General features: G+C 36.9%; 2 long non-coding RNA genes across 2 annotated transcripts in view; one reads left to right on the top strand and one right to left on the bottom strand.

The window, feature by feature from the left end:
* The window catches only part of LOC137622923 (uncharacterized), a 45,939-nt gene extending 45,499 nt beyond the window's left edge, over positions 1-440 (top strand). Inside the window, exon 5 of the long non-coding RNA XR_011040521.1 lies at positions 115-440. This is a non-coding gene — a long non-coding RNA (uncharacterized lncRNA). The remainder of the gene's footprint in view (positions 1-114) is intronic.
* LOC137622922 (uncharacterized) overlaps positions 1-20,455 on the bottom strand; it is a 96,518-nt gene that overhangs the window by 10,401 nt on the left and 65,662 nt on the right. The window lies entirely within an intron of this gene.

The following is a 20,455-nucleotide window of genomic DNA, read 5'->3' as shown; positions in this document are numbered from 1 at the left end:
GAATATTTATATGAATACAAAAGTTTATTTAGTAAGTGCTTAAAGCAGCGTAATTTATGTGATGCAGTTTTGGGTATTTACAATTCTAATAATGTTTATGCTTTTATTTTGCAGCTCAAGATAGTTACAGATGCCAGCAAAAACCCCACAGCAGAGAAAGCTCGCCATCCATTCCCTGAGACCCTTTCTTGTGAAGGACGGCACTCACAAGCAAGGTGCTCAGGCATGGAGGACGAAGCATATACTACAGGGGCATAATCGAAACTACAGAGAAATTCTTTTACATTGGCTAATACTTTACAAAGGTGTTTTATTACAATTTTATACCATGAGTGTTCTGTACTAGCTCAGATTGAGTACTGTATACATTTATAACTTTATCGTAACATTAAGAATTATTATATTAAAGAAAAATTATTATATTAAAGAAAAATAAAGATAAATTACAATTAGATTTTCATTCTATGCAACCAACTTTTATAAATCTAATTATAGTATTTTGCATAATACAATAGTGTGCATGAACCAGTCATACTAATTATAATTTCTATCAAATGTTTTTTTAAAACCCGGCTTGAGGCTGAAATGCTGGAATTGTAAGTTTTAGGGTTAGGCATATAAAATAGATGAGGTTTGTTCATCTGTGTATCCAAAATCTAGTTTTGGGAAGGTGGATAGTTTTTTTTTAAATGAAGGGTTTGTTTTACAAGTTTTTCTTCTGCTGCAATTGTCTCTATAAAGAGGTGCACAAGACTGAATTATCTTGAAGAATTTTCAAGTAAAGCTCCGTCCACAGGACCGAACAGTGTTCGGAGAACTGTTTCTCGTCGAACAAATTTCAGTAAAGGTCTTTTATACTTGTGCCCAAACAATAGGACAGTTGGGCAGTGAGAGCCTGGTGACAGAATGATTGGTGTACGAGTAACGAGAAAATGGTGCATTGTCATTGCTGTGCTAAGAAGGTTTGAAGAAAATTTGGTGCAAAAGTGACAAAATTTGGGAAACCATGTTACAATATACTAAAAGTTGTTGTAAAGCAAATCGGAAATAGATTTCATAATAGATTTCATAAATTACAAGAGAATGGATCCATATGAATTTTACAATCGTATCTTGAAACATGGAATCTACAAACACTGAACAGGATACAATTATGAGACGAGATTTTGTGTTGACACCGTATTACAGGCATCATTACTTGATCTGTTAACAGAATGCAACAAGGATTTTTGAGCAGTTTATGTAAAATTATACCTGTGAGACCAGAGATCTATGAAGTCCCTTGGATTTCATTCTAGTTCATCATAACGGCACAGATACAAATCAATGCAAATGCTGAGACCACACAACAGAGGTATTGCTTCTATGGTACCAATAAAATACATTAATATGTCATATTTTGGTTATTATATTAAACATTCCTCAACCACTTCAGCAGGTTAACATGGAACTTGCAGGGAACTTGACAAAAGTACCCACTATTTATTTGTGAATAAGTTGGTCACAACAATCTTCCTAACAAGATGACTATCAGAGAATCTATTTTATTGAAATCACACGTGTACACCTCGTAAAACTAATATAGAATTTCAAATTTAATAAGCTGGTAACATTCAAAATAATACTAGTCCAGGAAGCTGGAGATATCTAGAAATATACACTTGACACCCATCTACTCCAATGGGCATAACTGATGACTGCTCTAATATTCCTCATATATTTGGGTGACAACCGACTTGTCCGTCAAGGCACTTATCGTATGCCAAACTGTGGCCAGGATGCACTACCAGAAGAGATTTCAATACTTTCTTCTGGCAGGGGCTACAACAATCATAGACAACACATGCAACCCCTCCAATTACTTACTAATTACCGTTGAGAAAATGTAATCAGTAAACCTACTTTAGTATTCACCATTGTTATACTTAGGCATCAATGGTGCACGAGCCCTTTTATCGCGACCTGACAGGTCATAGTCCTTTAGTTTAAATGACAGAGGCAAGGGATAGTGACAATGCCCTAGAGACTATGTATACAATTGATCAGCATTCAAGCCCCACTCTCCATCCAAGCTAGGATCAGGGATGGCTGATGACTCTGCAGATAGACCAATAAGTTCCCACATCCTTGGCTTACAAGGATAGTGAGGTTGCAGACACTACAATAAACTATCCGAGCTAGAGAGGGTCTCGAAACCCTAGCCCAGAACATTGGCAGGCAGGGACATATCCTAATTTTTCAACGAATTTAGGATTGATTGTGTACATTGACCTCAAAAATTTAAATGTATTCACTTTGGTATGGTCCCTTCTCATGTAGGTATCCAAGTTAATATATTTGCGGACTGATAAATCAGGTTCCTTCAATTTCCTTATACTGATATGACAAACGTTATTAATCTCATTTTAAGGACATGTAGCAAGCACATTGATCTTCCCATTGTTGGCCATAAATAAAAAGTATGTATAAGAAAACTGAGCCGAACATTGGCCACTATTTCACCTATAACAGAATATGTATTGGCCTGGCTGAGGATTGGATACAGTCGCATTACCAAAAAAATATATTACACTGATAATCCTACCAATGTTTGAACACACACTAGCACATCAAAATATATCGACTTTCTGACTAAAGTATTGGAGACTTGATAGGTCCTAAACATGGATCCAACCCATGTCTTAGGTTACCTGCAAGACATTGCCCTTTATACTATATTTAAATATTTAAGTATTTTCTAATATGTAATTTCACGCATATCTGGTATGTAGTCACTACATGTATTAGGAATTTTGATCACATCGCTAAGTGAATTTTTTATGATTATTTATATATCACAAGAAAGGCAACATTAGATGGAACACTTTAATAAGGTCATGAATAGGAGATATGAAAGGAATAATTTGATTTATATACCTGAAGCTGAGGCAGATTTGATGTGCCTATGAATGAATTCAGTGTGTTTAAAGTCGAAGCTAATTCTTAAAAATCTCATGAGATGGAAAGCCCCTGGATACGATGGAATAACTACAGAGATGATATTGGCTGAAAATGAAGTGACTCCCAGAATACTTAAAATATTATTTTGTAGAATGTGGCATGAAGAGGCAAAACCTGAAGAATGGGTGCTAAGAATGTTGGTGAAAACGGCAAAAACAGGAGATCTAACTAATTACAATAATTACAGAGGAATCACACTCACGTCAGTTGTCATGAAAATATATAGTGTGCTTATTTTAAGGGGGCTAGAGAGAAACACTGAAAAGCTGAGAGATGAACAAGCAGGATTTAGAAAAGGTAGAAGTTGTACTGAACAAATTTTCATTTTAAGACATGTACAGCAATGTGTAGAATATAGGAATCCACTGTTGATGGCATTTGTGGACTAGGAAAAAACCTTTGACTATGTGCACCGGCCAATCTTGTGGAGAGTCCTGCGTTATTATGGAGTTCCTCTTAAATATGTAAATTTGAATAAGTCTGTTTGAGAGCATAGTAATTGCAAAGTTAATGTTAGTGGAGTCTTATCAAATGAATTTCCAAGGGATTGTGTTGTCACCTATGTTGTTTATCCTCCTCATGGATTTTGTAATGCGTAGAACAGTTGGAGATGGTGGAGAAGAATTAGACTGGATTGGTAAAAGGAAGTTAGCTGACCTAGAGTATGCTGATGACCCTGTCCTTATTAGCAGAAAACCACAGGATTTGCAAAGCTGGCTTACCAGAATGCATGAAATATCACACGAGATTGGGCTCAAGATAAATAGAAGAAAGACAGAGATGATGAGAATGGATTATGCAATGGAAGATGAAATATCATTGGTAGGAGAAGATTAAAGAGGTAGAATCATTTAAATATTTAGGAACTATGATCTCTAATACAGGGTCTTTTGAACGGGAGTTTAATGAGACGTTAATAAAACAAATCAGACAATAGCTAGGTTAAATAGAATTTGGAAATCAAATTGCCTGAAATTACACACAAAAATCAGGTTATATATCAGTTTAGTGAAATTGGTGTTACGTTATGGACATGAGTCGTGGTATGACCATGAAACAATATCCAACAGATTTTGTAGATTTGAAAACAAAGCCCTCAGAAGAATATTGGGAGTTCAATGGAAGGACAGGATTAGAAATGAAACTATGTGAAAGATTACTCGAGTGCCATATGTGGATGAGATTATGGTGAGGGGCAGATGGAGATGGATTGAGCATGCTCTTGGCACTCCTCAAGTGAGATTAGTTCACCAAACTTTCAACTGGGCTCCACAAGGCACTAAAAGAGTTGGAGGATCCGGACCTACATGGCTGAGGACTAAGAAGCGTGAAATAGGAGTTGTCGAATGGAGAAGTATTGATTTAAAAGCTCAAGATAGAGACGACTGGCGAAATCTAACCGAGGCCTTTTGCGTCAATAGGCGTAGGAGAGAATGATGATATATCACACTCCATCCTTTACAAAATATTAAAATTAACTAAAGCTTGGCCTAAATCCCACATTCCATTCCATTCCCAACCCTAAATCATTTGTTACTACTTTAACCCATAATACGATTGTTTCTAGTTATTTTGTTCTTTGTTTTTTACAATCAAGTGCGGTCTTGAAACATCTAGAACAACAATGAATGGAAAAAAATTATAGGATATTTTTTTTTTTAGTCTAAAGCTACACAATTTCCAAAATAAACGCAGTCCTGGGGATTAAGATGAAATTGTTAAATTGTTACCATTTAGTTTTTTATGAATTTAGTATGCTAAAAAAAGGACCACAATGGACTGGGGTATGTTGGTTAACAACACTATGCCAACTGAAACTCTAAAAATACCATGCAAACTATGGTTATCAATATTGGCCATAACTTTCTAGAGACAATGGAATAGTTAATCTTGAATGAAAGAATTCATATTCTTACCATGATACAAACTGTTAACATCACAAATAATATTGAATGATAGTAGTAAAAAATAGACACTAGTAATATTACTGCAAAAGGCAAAGTTAGGCTTGCACCTTTAACATAATCTACTGCAGAAATTGTAGAATTATCAGAAATAGCATGAATAACAACCAGGAAAGATTGCAATGAATTATTAATACATTCTAAATAAAAATCCATATGACTGGAGACCCCATAGGGGCTAACCCCGTTGCTTTACTTTAGCCATTGCTTGTGCGGCTTTGAAGCATTCCTTTGGTCCCTAGCTTCACTTTACCTCCATTCTTGCTTCCTTTCTTTCATCTTGCTAGACTCATTAATTTTTACTTCATAGTGTAAAAGGAATGTTTTCCCACAGTTGCATATTACTTATATTCATTGGACCTACTCAAAGGCACTTAACTAACAAGAGTATTTATGAGGAGTCTGCAGAAGGGCACAGTACAAAAATTGTGAACCCTTGCCATTCCTTTTTTCTTGCCTCTTGGTACACGAGTTTCTAATAAGGTGGGAGTGGTAGCAAGAGTATTCTTCTATTTTTTTTTCTTTATTCAGAGGACTTCACGTTGGCACTTGCAAGTAATAGCCTTTTCTATTTGAATGTAAGATTTAAATGTAAGATTTATGGAAATAATAACCTGAAAGTTCACGTTGTAGACTAAGCTAGCTGTGTAGTTGCACAGGCTCGTTCATCTGGACCAACCCAGATTTTTTTTTTTTATTAAGAATGTTGAATTCTAGACTAATTGTCTACAGGTCTTAAATAAGACTAAAACTACTTCGACTCATATGTTGAAAATGTTAGCAAATAAGCTAATCATTATTAAAATGCAAATAGGCTCTTACAACAAATACTAAATGGTAATAAATCAAAGATTATCATATTGCCTGATAATAAACCCACAAATAGTGTCGAATAATCCGGTCTTATTGGGACAAGCTTGCTACAATGTGCAAGTGCTTAGTGAAAAATTGTTGTACAATTTTAAAATTTTTGTTAAGGCAAGGCTTCATGCTCATTCAACCAAGAGCAGTTTCAGCATCTTGACAGCAGGGTGGAACCTTTCACCTTCTCCAATTTGCTGCTAAAGACATGGGCAAAGTCTGTGAGCCATTAAAGATGATTCTTTACCAATGATCACCTTTGAAAGAACAGTATGAAAGTTCAAATTGGTTTGTACATTAAATGCCAAAAAATTATTTTTCACACTTAATACAAAAGAATTGCTTGATTACAAGTAACAAAATAATAATAACAATTTTTTATTTTAATCATCACCATCATCTCCTTTTATGTCTATTGACACAAATGGCCTCGGTTAGATTTCCCCAGTCATCTCTATCCTGAGCTTTTAATTCAACTCAAGCCCAGTTAAATGTTTAGCGAACTAATCGCTCTTGGGGAGTGCGAAGAACACGCCCAAACCATCTCCATCTACAACTCGCCATGATCTCATCCACATATGGCACTCGAGTAATCTCCCTTATATTTTCTAATCATGTCCTGCCATTTTACTCCCAATATCCTTCTGAGGGCTTTGTTCTCAAATCTACTAAATCTGTTGGAGATTGTTCCATTGTCATACCATGACTCCTTTCCATACAGTATCACAGATCTCACTTAACTGATATAAAGTCTGATTTTTACATGTAATTTCAAGTGATTTGATTTCCAAATTTCACTTAACCTAACCATTGTCTGATTTGCTTTTTTCAATCGTTCACTTAACTCTAATTCTAAATAATCTGTATTGGAAATCACAGTTCCTAAATTCTTAAATGATTCTTCCCCATTTATCCTTTTTCCTTCCAATAATATTTCATCTTCCATTGCATATTTCGTTCTCATCATCTCTGTCTTTCTTCTATTTATCTTGAGCCCAACCTCATGTGATATTTCATGCATTCTGGTAAGCAAGCATTGCAAATCCTGTGGTTTCTGCCAACAAGGACATCATCATCAGCCTACTCTAGGTCTACTAAATTCTTTTCACCAATCCAGTTTAATCCTTCTCCATCATCTCCAACTGTTCTACACATTACAAAATCCATGAGGAGGATAAACAACATAAGTGACAACACATTCCCTTGGTGTACTCAGCTGTTCACTGGAAATTCATTTGATAAGACTCCATTAACATTAACTTTGCACTTGCTATGCTCATAAACATTCTTAAGCAAATTTACATATTTAAGAGGAATTACATAAAGCAGGACTCTCCATAAAATTAGCGGCACAATATCGAAGCCTTTTTCATAGTCCACAAATGCCATCAATATTTCAATACTCACCTGATATTCAAATTGCCTCCTGAAGCTTGGTTTAATCAGCCTTTACCAGTAAATTTTTTTCCCTTGAATAAACCCATCCACTTAATAATGGAAGCAGAATTCTAGCATTAAATGGTAACACACTCCATTATCTGAAGTCTTCTGAGTTTCGAAGACAAAATTATACCTATCCCCTTTACACGAAAAGGCAGTGGGGAAGATGGTGGGCATGTATATGGACATCAGATGAGTATAGAAAAAAAATATTAATAAAATTGTTTATTTCTATGAACCTCACCTGATGTTCATATTGTCGACTCTCACACACTACTGCATATGGAATGCCACTGAAGGAAAGAGATAAGATAAATCTGTTTACAAGCAATATAATCTTCACCAACCTGGTCTAGATTACTTTCAACAAACCATCTCAAACTATAGTTTGAAATGCAGCACTCCAGATTGTTTAACAAAGCTAATAAAATTACCGGACTGTAGCTGTCCAAATGATACTTCTTGATCTAAATCATTCTTTGACGGGTAGCAAATAAATTATTAAATTAAAGCCCCACATACTTGATAGATAAGGGCGTTAAAAACTCAGTATATTAGACAATGGATCTGCTGCCACTATGGAGCTTAGACCCTAACAATCTTCATAAGCAAACCATGATTCTTGGTATGCCTACTAGCTGCTGTTAGAATTCTTTTTTTACAAAATTTAAGAGAGGTAAATGCTCTATTCAACTCTTGTACCTTCACTTTAAAGCCTATTACGGACACTAATTCTAATACCTGGAATCTTGTCCAAATAATACTGAAAAGCTCTTACCAGGCAAAGAAATCTATTTTCTGCTGAAATTATTTAATTTATTTTCAGAAAAGGTCGAAAAATTTAGCAAACTCTTAGCTTCAAGATTTTTTTCGGGAGGTTTTGAAGGAAAACGAAATGCACAAAATCATCGTGTGTTCCCCGAAGGTTACTTTGACAGATAGCATTTATAGCCTGAAGTTCATAATAACAGGAAAAGGGTCTTAGGCGTGAGATCTTTAGGAGAAATAGTTCAACTGTTCAAAATTTGGATCTTTTAAATACTATAAAACTACACCCAAATTCCAGGAAACTGATCTCACAGCTGTAGGCCTTTCAATGCTCAACAATGTAATACAACAGCTATAATACCTGAAAGAGTCAAATCTGATCCCCGATGCTCGAGCACAGAATTAAGCAGGGGTCTAAATCTCTTGATAGCTGAAATTGAACATTTCTTATAAATAAATGGACTGTAAAAATATTACATTATCCAATATCTTAGCTCTTCTCCAATAAAAATATACATTCTATTGTCTTTGAAAGGAAATATTGGTAAATTGCCTTTTAAAACCTATAATAGACAGTCTACAGAGTTTCAGGAACCCTTTGTTTCTGGGGATCTGTGTATAGTTTCCATTCAGTCAGATGTAGCACAGATAGGCTTGGATGAATCATATTTGAGACAGATTGTTTGTACAAACTGGCTTTGTAATGCAACCTTCTCAGACACTCTGACAACAGGTGCCACAAATCTAAGAATGATTCCTTCTGTGGCCAAAAAATCCTTCTGTTTACAGAAATTCTGAGCTTGTTAACACCTGCTGAACCATGGTAAATATTGGGAATGATAAGTAGTTCTTACTTCATGAAAAGGATACTAAATTAACTAATTAACATCTTGGTACATGAGGTATAAGTTAAGTATTGGAAGTACTTCTGTTATCGAGAGGAGATATATAGGGATCCAAGCTACTATCTCGGTTTAAGCCTTGCAAATTCTGTGTAAAATATCTGTTAAAATGTGGGAGACTGATGTTATCTCTGTAACATACTTTTCCAACTAGGGTTGGAGCTTAGCTAGTAGTAGTAATAATAATAATAATGTTGAAGGGCAAAGTAAATACAGAATTCATATCTCTGAGAGAATATCTTGGATCTAGTAGAAGCTGTTAACACTAGACTTCTGAAGAGTGCACTAAACACACTATAAAACTTCTGGAGTGAGGTTAGGGTTTGAAAAGGATAGTTTAGGCCTGAAATTATGTCCTGAACCAAGAATTAAATGAACTTCTGCACTGGCACAGAAGGAGCTATTGGCATTAAAATCCCAACATCAAAAACTAACTACATAGGCTGTAGCGAAAACAAAGCCTGGAGTGGAAGCAGTGTCACCATTCTTTCTATAATTAACAGCCTCGCATTTTGTTTATATACATCCTTCTAAAAAAACAAAATTAACTGCATAAGAAGGTACACTGTATTTCAAAAACACTTCGGAGCTTATTACTCTACACAACTATTAGCTATTAACACTGAATACAGAGGTTCTCGTTTAATAGATGTAATAATATACTCAGAGGAGGGCATTACAATGAAATTTATGAAGAGGTTAGGTAACAGACTTCTCTGATGCCAGCCACGTCTTTGAAGCATCAAAAACTTATGAGACTAAACAAAACTAAAATAACAGCCATTCTTCGTAATCATGATAACAATTTAATGACTTTCAAAATAAAAAAAGGAGAATTGAGGGGTTTGTGTGGTAGTTTTATTTTAATATTACACGAGTATTTAACTTGCGCCTCATCGTTTCCAACTGGCGCGTTAGTGATGCACCAATGCAGAGGCTAATGGATGCAAGGCAAAGCCCATGTAACATCCCTCCCATTTGAGTAACTTTCTAAATGTAGGTAAGTGAAGACGTGTTATCGCAGTGCTCGCTAAATTCTTGCCCTAAGCTATGTTCCATCTTATATTCTCGTTTGTGAAAGCTTTGAAAATATTAAGTTAATCTTAGGGAGAGACTAAAATGAAAAGTAAAAGTACACCACCGGTGCTTGTCGCCTGTGTGGACTTTCAAGGGAGACGGGAAAAAGTAGATAAGATGTGGCTGTAACAGGTGTTACCACAAGGAGTGTGTGTTTATAGAGGCAAACATCAATGATGAAGACCTAAGAAACTTCAAATGGATCTGTCCACTCTGTGTAGGTGAAGCAACTATGGGCAAGACAACTATATTAAAAATGGAGGAGGAATTGAAATTGAAAGACCTTTATATAAACGGACATGAAGAGAAAATCGCTAAATTGGAACACTGAATAGCGGAACTCATTGCGGACACAGCAAATTCCACCCAGACTATTGATCTCGCTGAGAAAGTTGATGATTTAGCAATGAATATGGAATAAATCAAGTTAAGACTTCAAATACTGATGGACCCAAACCCAGAGAAAATGACATATGTTGACAAAGTTAAGGAAAAAAGTCTACTTGTAATTAAATTGACTACAAGCATCAACTAAAATCACAGACAGAAAAAAAAATGAGGTAAAACATCCACTTAAAGACATTCCAATTCTCAATAAGAGGTCCACTTCAAATGGATTGATTGATTGAATTGATTGAAAGTTTTCTGGTATCCTGACATCTAAGGTCATTGACGCCGATAGCATTTTATTATATATGAAAAATAAAAGAATTCAATTAAAACCATAAAAGTTAAGATACAATTATAATAGTTAAATAGTTTTCAGAAGACCTGCTTCTGAAATAAATCTAAAAATGCCGCTCGCTTAGGACACATCATGTCCAAGAATCTTGGCAAGGATGAACCCTCCATCCTCACACATATCTATTTCTCAAGTTATTTTAATTAGGGCATTCGGTCAACAAATGCTTCACTGTTAAAGGTACTAAACAGTCCTCACAATATGGTTGGTGTTGGCCCTTCAGCAGAAACTCATGTGTCAACCGAGTGTCACCAATACGGAGACGACAAAGAGTCGTCTCCCATTTTCGGGGTATCATGTTATACCTCCAAGGTGATTTGACATTTGTTACTTCCCTCATTTTATTGCCATCTAGACTATCCCAATGCTGTTGCCATTTATTACAAACCAATTTCTTGATGTAAGGTAGGAAGTCATTACAGGGAATGTGATACCTCCTTGGTAGCAATTCGGATGCCGCATTCTTCGCCAGTACATCTGCCTTCTCATTCCCAGACACCTGTTATATCTGTTATATATCTCTATCCAATAATAAAAAGCCATTCTAAAATATTTAAAACTAGAGGGTTACTAGAATTAAAATCTTCTAAAGCTTGAACAACACTTCTTGCATCACTAAAAATTGTAAAATTACCATCCTTTTCCAAAGCTATTTTCTCAATAGCAGTTAGTATGCCATACAGTTCGGAAGTAAATATGGAAGCTGTTAGAGGAAGTGCACCTCTACAATTAAAATCATTACTATGTACTCCAAATCCAACGCCAGCACCAGATTTGGAGCCATCAGTATATAAAAAAGTCGATCCCCTATGTTCTGCAACATGTTCCATAAAAAGAGACCTGGATTCTAAGTCAGTCATATTCTTCTTAACTCCAATAAAGTATTTACAAAAAGATATGTCAGGTAATTTCCATGGAGGCGTTGATGATACCTTGAATGGAAGCACCTTAATTCTAATTATATCCAGATTGTTTAATAATTGCTTCACCCGAAACCCATAAGGTTGAGGAGATTTTGGGTGCAACTCAAAGTAGGTTGAGTGCCTTACAAGGCTTGCAGTCTGAAAGGCTAAAGAATTAGGGAGTCTTTGCAATCTAAACCAATACCGAATAATAGAGGACATTCGGTAAAGGTCTAGAGGCAACTCCCCAGCATCAACAAGGAGACTTGTGATAGGTGAAGTTCTAAACACTCCTGTGGACAATCTAATACCAGCATGATGTATAGAATCTAATATTTTTAACCGGCTTGGGGTGGCTGAGGAGTATATTTCGCATCTATAACTTATTTTGGATAAAATCAAGGGCTTGTATAATTTTAAAATAGTATTGCCGTCAGGCCCCCACGATGTATGGGACAATATTTTTAAAAGATTCAGAGCCTCTAGACATTTTGCTTTTAATGCTTTTAAATGAGAAACCCATGTAAGCCTACAAATAAATATCAACCCTAAAAATTTAGCTTCACTTACACATGGGATTCACTGACCTTTGATGTATATATCCGGGTCTGGATGTACTCCCCGGATACGACAGAAATGGAGAATTGTTGTTTTATTTAATGAGAACTTAAATCCATTCATATCAGCCCACTGGATAATTTTGTCAATAGAGAGTTGTATTTTTCTCTCAACCATTGCCATTCTAGATCATCCACAAATAATGTTGCAAGAACATCCCGGGAAACAACTGAGGATATCCCATTAATTGCTAGTGCAAAAAGGGTTACACTCAGCACACTACCCTGAGGAACTCTTCTTCCTGGCATTTATTCTCTGATAGAGTTTCCCCAACTCTCACTTGAAAAACTCTATGTGAAAGAAATGACTGAATAAATAGTGGTAGCTCTCCTCTTAATCCAAACTCATGGATTCTTTTAAGTATACCATATCTCCATGTGGTATCATATGTCTTTCCAAGATCAATAAAGGCTGTCACATGGTGCTGTTTGGAAGCAAAGGCTTCACAAATGGAGGACTCAAGTCGTATCAGCACACCAGTCGTTGAGTGCATTTTTCTGAATCCACATTGAATGGGTGACAAAATACCCTTCTTTTCAAGGTACCACATCAGTCTTACATTGACCATCTTCTCCATGATTTTGCATAAACAAGATGTCAATGCAATTGGCCTATAATTTGCTGCTAAAAACTTGTCCTTGCCGGGTTTTAAAAAAGGCTAAAATAATGGCTAATTCCCAAACACTTGGATAACTATGATCATGCCATATTCTATTAAAAATGCTTAAAATAAATAACTTTGTATTAAAAGGTACGTGTTTAATCATTGCATATGGAATTCCATCGGGTCCAGGGGCTGTATTGTTACACGTAGCAAGGGCAGAATCAAATTCTCTTTCAGTAAAAGGAGAATTGTATGACTTGCTTTCTTGTTGCGAAATTTAAAACTTTCTTCTCTTCAATGCTCCTATACTGGTGACCAGGAGCTGCTTCACACTTGCACGATACATTTGAAAAAAGATCCGCCAGGACATAGCTAACTTCGGTTGCTCAAGTCATATACTGGCCATTTATGCTTAACACTGGTGGTGGGTTTGGGGTGAATTTGCCTGGTGGTGGGATTGGGGTGAATTTGCCTGGTGGTGGGTTTGGGGTGAATTTGCCTGGTGGTGGGTTTGGGGTGAATTTGCCTGGTGGTGGGTTTGGGGTGAATTTGCCTTGTGGTGGGTTTGGGGTGAATTTGCCTGCTATCTTTTTTACTTTCCTCCACACAGATGATGTTGGTGTTCTACTGTTAATGGAGGAAACAAATGACATCCAAGACTGGCGCCTAGCTTCTTTCATGGCACGACGGAACTGTGCTCTACATTTCTTGTATATGGCTAAATTCTCCTCAGTACGGCACATACGCAATCGATTTGAAGCTTTCTTGTGGCTCTGTGCAGGGCAGTTAGTTCTGGTGACCACCAGGGGACTGGTCATCGTCTGAATATCCCTGTTGTTTTTGGAATGGAATTGACTCCTGCTGTGTGAAGAGTTCCATTAAGTAAGTCTATGGCATCATCAACACTTTCAAACGTTCTGCATTTCCTTCAATTTCACTTAGCTCCCAAAATCTATCCTAGTCTGCCTTATCAAGATTCCATCGAGGCAATCTCTGTAAAGGTGGACCATTGTTGGTGTTTATAATAATTGGTGCATGATCACTAGTATGCCAATCATCTAATGTTTGCCAATCAAACTCGAGAAGACAGCTAGAGCTTGCAACTGATAGGTCAATGCAGGACAAGGTACCTGTCTGAACATGAAAGTGTGTAGGCTCTCCTGTATTAAGGAGTCCTACATCTTCATTCTCCAAAATTGATGATATAATATTACCCCTTGCGTTTGCCAAAACATCACCCCATAAAGGATGTCTACTATTAAGATCTCCTAGTAAGAGAAAAGGTTGTGGAAGTTGTTTAATCACCTCTACTATATTATCATATGAGATGTTATCATTTGGAGGCAAGTAAAGAGAACAGATTGTGTATTTTCTCCATATATCTATATGTACAACCACTGCCTGCGGAGGGGTACAAATAGCCAAAGATATTTGGGGAACATCTCGACAAACATATATAAGACTTCCCCCATGGCTCCCTGCTCGTTGATCATATGGTGCCCTATAGCTAACATACTCTCGAGGACAAGGAGTATTAGTATCGACCTTGCTTTCTTGTAGACATAGTTATAGGGGAGTGCTCACGTATGAGGAGCTTAAGTTGCTCATATTTCGCCCTTAAACCCTGGCAATTCCATTGCAGAATGGAAGAAAAAGCTATGGTTTATTTATTGGAAGACACCTTAGATGAAGTCTTCCCATTGGCAATATTTGATCTAACAATATTTCCCGGTGGTATCTCTAGAGAGGATCTTAATATAGTGGGTTTTTTGTTTGTCTTTTTCTTTGTGTCCTTTTGATCTAATTGTTGAGAAGGATGGTGGACCTCTACTTGAATTTCTGATTTGTTTAATTCACCTTCCAGTTGATCAGAAACATAAGCACACACTTTAATGATTCTTATGGTAGGAGTAGAGAGAGATGGAGGTCTCTTTTTCGATTAAAAGGTTGTGATCTGTCAGGTTTTTGCACCTTCCCCACTACAGGTTCACCAGGTAAATTGGTTTCAAATGGAACCTCCATCAGATCAGGCAAAGACACAGCCTGAGAGAGGTTTGTACTATTGTTTAGAATGGGAGTAGATGGTTTTTGAATACCTTTCAGATCTTTAAGTATCTGTTTTGATTTTTCTACAATTTCTGGATATAGATTTTCGATGTGACTTTCAACCTCTTCAATTGCTTTCAAATGTTTCTTTACATTAGAAGTGGAAATATAATTTTCGCCCGTGTGCTTTGGCAAGTTTTTCTTCAGAACCATTGAAAAAGGTTGCCCTGGTCTTATCTGCTTTTCAAGAGCTCTTTTACGAGCATCTCTAAAAGTAACCCTTTCTATGGTCCTAATGGCCTGAATTTCTTTTTCAAAAATAAACTTAACACAGCTTTTAGATGTAGCTGGGTGTGCTTCCCCACAATGTATGCAATTTGGATTTTCTAAGCATACTCCATGACTATTTTCCCACTGTTGGCACAAACAGCTGGCCTATTATTTAGTTTTTCTTGCATTTCTGGCTTAAATGGCCATACATTTGGCAATGATAACATCGCAATGGTGAAGGGATATAAGGTTTCACCTTCAAAGATAGCCAACCAGCTTTAATAACATTTGGTAATCTACATTGATCAAAAGTTATAATCAAAGTAGCAAGAGGAATACGTTGGTCTCCAACACACTCATTCTGACTACTTTTACTACTCCTTGACTTTTCAGTTCATCCTCAATTTCTGTTTCCTCTATATCCAGCAATTTGGGAGCATATATCACACCTCTACTCTGGTTGAAAGTAGGGTGCGAAATACATTTTACACTATGACCGTCCAATGTTGCAAGTGTTTTTAACCTTTCACCTTGTAATGGGGATAGTGTCTCTATCAAGAGACTTCCATTTCCCTGGGGTAGAATTTTTGGCTGCCATCCACATAAAGTGGCTATTTCCCTGTTAGCTTTAAAAACATTGACACACTCATTTCTTCCGTTTTCAAATTCAAAGATAAAAAAAAAAATTCATAATTCACTACTTCGTAGTGACCAGGTAATACTTCTACTTTTCTATATCTTTCTGTACTGTCATCATTTCTCACTCTTTCTCTCTTCTTCTCTAGTGTTTTCTTATCATTCTTTCCATAACACATATAAGGTTCCGTTACAATAATAAAACCCGAGTTAGAGCTATCTGTACCGAGGTCCATGTTTGTATTTTCCAGGTCGTCAACTAAGGGGTGGGTTTTTTTGTATGAGCAAGCTGGGTTATCCACCTCTTATCGGAGGATGTCAGTCCTCCTATCCCATGTGGCCCAACACGAGAAGAGGCTTCAGCGGGGACCAGTCCTCTATTAGACAGGGGCTGCCTCTCTTAAGGTGGGCGTACACTGGTCAGTGGGGGTTGTTAACCGCTCCCACCGGTGACTCCAATGCCTAGCGTCACTCATTACCCGCAAATATGAGTGACTTACAACCGGATCACTGGGTTTGCACCCAATGGGGTCTGCCAGAGGGTGATGGCATCTAAATTGGCACAGGTTGAGATGGAATGCCGTCCATCCCACACTGTGCCAAATCCAAAGCAGCAGCCAAAGTATAATCAAACAAGCCAAAGTCGTCAATAAGTTCAAGCCCAAAAGGAAGAGATAGGAGAATAAAAGAAATAACCAAAAGGAAAAGCGAAAGTGCTGACTGATTTAGTTGGATCAACAGTTGGGCACCAAGGTCCAGTGGGAAATTAGTTCCCACTTCATTAGAGCCCAGCTGCTAATCCCTAAGCCCCCCATCCTCATCAAGGCTTCAGCATCTGGGGGGAACTTCAAATGGAAATGTTGTTGTAAACCTTTCTGACAAAAAGATCAAAGAGGAAGCAGCAAACAAGATTCAAACTATGGTTGCCGACACCGAGAAAGGGAAAGTTGGAAAACTAAAACCAAAAATAATGATATGCAATGTATACAATGATGAAGATGAAGTAGTAAATGCTTTAATTCACAGAAATCGTTGCCTGGACCATATCCAAAACATAGAAGAGAGGATAAGTCTGGTATTCAAGAAAAGTGCTGCAGGTGGGAGTACCCACTATTTGTTGAAATGTGATCCTGAAGTTTGGAAGGTTATACATGATAATAGCAAAGTTATGTTGCGATGGGGTACTTATAACATACAGTATGTGATAGGTACCATGTGATCACCTGCTACCACTGTCAGAGGTATAGACATTTTGCAAAAGATTGTAAGTTTAAGTCTGATGACAAAGTCTGCGGGGAATGTTCAGAAAAACATTCCACCAAAAAATGTAATTCGCAAGTAAATTGTATAAACTGCACTAAGTTAGACGAACCAAATGACCACATAGTGAACTCAAGAAATTGCGAAGCTTATGATTTGGAATTGAAAAGAGTAGCACAAAATATGGACCATGGATAGTAAAAATGGCTATGTAAATGTACAATCTATTTGTAATTAAACTATTCAAATTGGAGAATTGATAAATGAGAAATATTTGGACATATTACCATTATCTGAAACATGGTTAAATAACTTTGACAAGGCTAAGATCACTGAAATGACCCGCCCTTTCCACACACACACTCCTTTTATATTCAGAGAGAAGCAGGTCTGGTGGGGTGTCAGGCTCTTCAGTCATAACGGTTACTCAAGTGTCACGATGTTAAAAAGCACTAGTGTAACAAGCTTTGAATGTATAAAAATAAACTTTAAGCACAGAAACAAAAAAATATCCACTGTAACAGTTTACAAACATCCAAGAGCCAATACTAGTATCTTCTTTGAAGAATTCAGTGTACTCATTGAGATGATTATCATGGAAAAAATGAACAAGCTGTTTGTGGAGACTTCAATCTTTGGACAGATAACGCAACAAATCTTGATGCTTCAGCATTTAGTGAATTATTGGAATCATACCAGTTGGTGAATAATGTTGACGGCAACTACTTCGACTGGGCATATGTTAGGACCTAATTCTAAATGATGGAATGAATAAAATTGTATCTAATATAAACGTAGAAGAGAAATGCACTATCTCTCCAGTGCATAAACTTATTAAATCTAAGACTACCTCTATAGAAACATGCAGTGGTGAAGAAAATAAACTTTGCGAAGTTGCTAAAGGGTGCTAGGTAATACAGTATGCAGAAATGCAAGAGTTCAGAGTTTAAGAACACAACTCTGTAAGGCTCAGTGAACACTGAGTACCCTTAATGAAGAAATACTAAGTAATAAAGACCGTTAGACCTAACTCTGGAAATCTGGATGGTGTATGCAATCGGGCCAGAAAGTTAGACTTCCTTTCCACATGCGAAGGCTCGCTAGCCTTCTGAGAATAACAAAGGAATTTAAATAAGTTCAAGATCTAAAGACTCCTCATTACCTTGACAAGTAAAGGAGTGGGGATATATCGTTATCTATTCAGCAAAAGACAACTAACCTCTCTGCTCATCATTAAATTGGCTTCTTTTTTTTTTCTTTTGCCATTATGAAAAATAACGTCAATTCTGTTTACAACGTTGTACTCATCACAACAGTATTTATAAACATAATGCTTTCAGTGTAAAACATACCAATTCAGAGGGGAGGATAACTTAAAATGTAATAGACACCACAATGTGAAGGGAGGATATGTCTTTATATATTTAAAGCTCAGTGTTTTCCCTATGCATGAATGTTAAAAAATCCAGCAGGGAAGTACATCAAAATGAAATCAACCTTTACCTTTCTCAACTCAACTGGATATTTCTCAACAATAGGGTTGTGTGAGGTTTGAAAAGGAGGCAACTCCTCACTTTCACATGTGCCTCCTTCATCTTTGTGCATCGTAGGTTGAACAGAGGGAAAAACCGCTGATATCACAGTTTATTTACAACTGGAGTTACTGCAGGCAATGCTGTGCATGCACATCTAGGACTCGTTTTGTTTGCATATGTACTAGCGCTTACATTTATCATGCTTGAAGTAATTTGCGATGAGCCAGTGGTTGAGCTTTAGTGAATGGATCACGTTTCCATATGAAACATGATACAAATGACTGAGTTTAGTTGAAACTTAGTTCACCTCAACAAGGTTAAAGGGACCCAAAACAATATGCCACGTCATTAACTTATGTAATACAATATAATTTAGGAGTGTTTACCTTAGCAAATGGAGGGACATCAGACTTCAGACAATTCACACTGTCTATAGTTGCATCAGGAAAAACTAAGGTATTAAAGAATTCAAGATTCTGTGTGAGGATTTCGAATCTTTACACTGCAGTGAAGTTTCAGAGCCCTTATTGAAAGAAACACTTTCAACACTAGACTCAATTTTGGTAGTTAGGTTAAGCTAGTGGTTAGAACCAGAGTTAGTTTTAAGAGAGGATTGACTACAAATCTGAACTTTAAGAAAGGAAGCTAGCAAAGTTAAGAGCCTATGAAGCATATTATTATTGAAAGTTGGCTGATTATGTGAATAGTCTAAAGGTGGAGGCTTGTCATTATTGTTGGCATCCCCGGTACAATCAAGTAGCATAAGCTTCCCTGGCTTTTCCCCTGAACTAACTGCAGGTTCCCTTTAGAGCTTTACACTGATAACTTTGCCATTACAATGTACTTTCACATAAGAGGTACTGTGAGGGGAACTGTACTTTTCACATCATCATCTCCTCCTATGCCTACTGATGCAAAGGGCCTTGGTTAGATTTTACAAAACCACAGTCGTCTCTATCTTGCTTTTAAATCAATACTTCTCCATTCATTGTCTCCGACTTCACAATTCATAGTACTCAATCATGTAGGCCTGGGTCTTTCAACTCTTTAGTGCATTGTGGAGCAAAGTTAAAAGTTTGGTGATTTAATCTCTTGCGGAGTGTGAAGAGCATGTCCATACCATCTCTATTTACCCATCACTATGATCTCCTCCACATATGGCAATCGAGTAAAATTTCTTCTAGTTTCATTTCTAATCCTGTACTGCCATTTAACTCCCAATATTCTTCTGAGGGCTTTATTCTCAAATCTACAAAATCTGTTGGATATTGTTTCATTGACATACTTTTCACGCCGCTATTTTAAAACACAATACTGGCCCCGACATGATACACCAAGGGAATGCAGATAATGAACTCGGAAATAATTACCGTGCACACTCCATACAATACATCTTAATGCGAGGTCAAACAATCTGGAGACACTAAAAAGACAAAGAGAAGGCTGTGTCAGTTACCTCCTACCAGCTAGAATGCTCCTTCCTTAACTAAGGGCAAATGTTTTTTGAAAAGAAAATGGGAAAATGTCAGAAATGAAAATAAATTTACAATTTGCAATTCTTCTTCTATTAACGTCCTTTTTTTTCCATTTTTGTAAGTGGTAAGCACAGTTGCCATCTTTTGAAGGATTTGCTTTGGCTTTGGGGTATACCGTAGTCCCAATCGACTGCCCCTGCCTGACATCACTTTACACAGCGGTAGTGAATGCTCATTTATTGTACCAGTCGCCAGCGTCCTTCCTCCCCGGGAGGAGGAGTCTTGGCGCGTTTAGGTAGACAGTTCGAGACATGTAAGGTGTGTTATGTTTTTTTTTAGGTGTTGGAGTGGCTTT

This window comes from Palaemon carinicauda, chromosome 30 (genome assembly GCF_036898095.1).
Source record: "Palaemon carinicauda isolate YSFRI2023 chromosome 30, ASM3689809v2, whole genome shotgun sequence".
In the NCBI taxonomy this organism is placed as follows: Eukaryota; Metazoa; Arthropoda; class Malacostraca; order Decapoda; family Palaemonidae; genus Palaemon; species Palaemon carinicauda.
This window is presented reverse-complemented; position numbering and strand designations above follow the sequence as displayed.